At 43.6% G+C, this 1,283-nt stretch overlaps 1 long non-coding RNA gene across 1 annotated transcript; it reads right to left on the bottom strand.

The window, feature by feature from the left end:
- Positions 1-178: 178 nt before the first annotated feature.
- On the bottom strand, positions 179-988 carry LOC104916578. Its single transcript, XR_796617.3, has 3 exons — positions 859-988; positions 444-511; positions 179-279 (listed from the first exon to the last, which is right to left on the bottom strand). It is a non-coding gene; the product is annotated as an uncharacterized LOC104916578 (long non-coding RNA).
- Between the last annotated feature and the right edge of the window lie 295 nt (positions 989-1,283).

The following is a 1,283-nucleotide window of genomic DNA, read 5'->3' as shown; positions in this document are numbered from 1 at the left end:
AACAGAAAGTTTGTCTTCTCTCAGAAGACAATGAAACCTTCCTACAGACATTTCATCTGAGCTGCCATTCCAACTTTGTTACAAGAGGCTGACCTGTAGCAATATACTTTAGTATGGAGACAGAAATCACGAGAGAAGACCACGTAAGATGTGATGAATACATTACTATTCCTATTACACTGCAGCAAGCAGCCCTTACCCATTACAGACGGAAGGCTTTGTCCTTTGGCTAATCCTGTATCAACTGTGCACTGCTCCAACAGCCGATATTCCAGCTCCCTGAAACAGGGCAAATTAAGACAGGTAAAGACAGCTATTAACACGTGGTTACTCCCCATATTATCCTCATCATGCAGTATTCACTCACTCCAGCTACATTCTTTTAGATCTAGGCTGAAGGAGATCACATTGCCATAAGCCAGGACGTGTAGCTGCAAACTTACTTGTGGATGGCTTTTCCTCCCAAAGGAAGAGAACCCCAGCAGCTCAGAATTGGAGTTCCCTCATAAATCTACACGAAGATCAGGAAATCCTCTTTTTCTGACGGAGTTCCCAGCCTGCTGGAACTGAACGCTGTTTCTCATCAACATTTCCCTGCATTTGCTATCCTTCTTCAAAACTAATTACTACTGTACAAATGATGGAGTTACAAATCAACCTTGGAGCCCCATAACATCTTTCCCAAGCTTTAGAGGACACAGACTGAACACGGCAGCTGTGAGGAGATTCCCCAAGTAATGACATCTTATAAACAAAAGCTGGATCAGCTGATCCATTCACACTCCATGTCTGTACAACATCAGCTTTCCATCACAGCCTTCCTGCTGAAAGCTTTCATTCTGTATTAGGAAAGGATACAGGCAGCACCAAGCTTTCTTTATATCCGCAGTCTAGCACCATGGCAGAGTTGATCCCAAGTGTCAGAAGAGACATGAGATGGCTTGGAGCAAACAAAACAGAAGGTACCTGGAAGGGAAACGAGAAGGCAATTGACAGAAGAGGAAAGAAAATGCCCAACAAACACCCAATGCATTCTCAGTATTCAAAATCTGAACAACTGCCTCTTGAGGTATCTATTTTTAATTCAGTCTTAATGGAAGTGCAGTAATTGATAAAACAGCAGTTCTGCAGCCATATGAAAAGCCACCCAGTAAGAAAGTGCTTCAGTCTGATCTCCCAGCCCCACCTCCCCAGATGAGCACCTCCATTTCTGAATCTTCTCCACACCTCTCCCGTTATTTTCACTCCTTTGTCCATACCATCACTACAGTTCCTACCACTAA

This window comes from Meleagris gallopavo, unplaced genomic scaffold (genome assembly GCF_000146605.3).
Source record: "Meleagris gallopavo isolate NT-WF06-2002-E0010 breed Aviagen turkey brand Nicholas breeding stock unplaced genomic scaffold, Turkey_5.1 ChrUn_random_7180001922762, whole genome shotgun sequence".
NCBI classification, from domain to species: Eukaryota; Metazoa; Chordata; class Aves; order Galliformes; family Phasianidae; genus Meleagris; species Meleagris gallopavo.
Note: the sequence above shows the minus strand (reverse complement) of the source record. Positions and strands in the feature narration are given on the sequence as shown.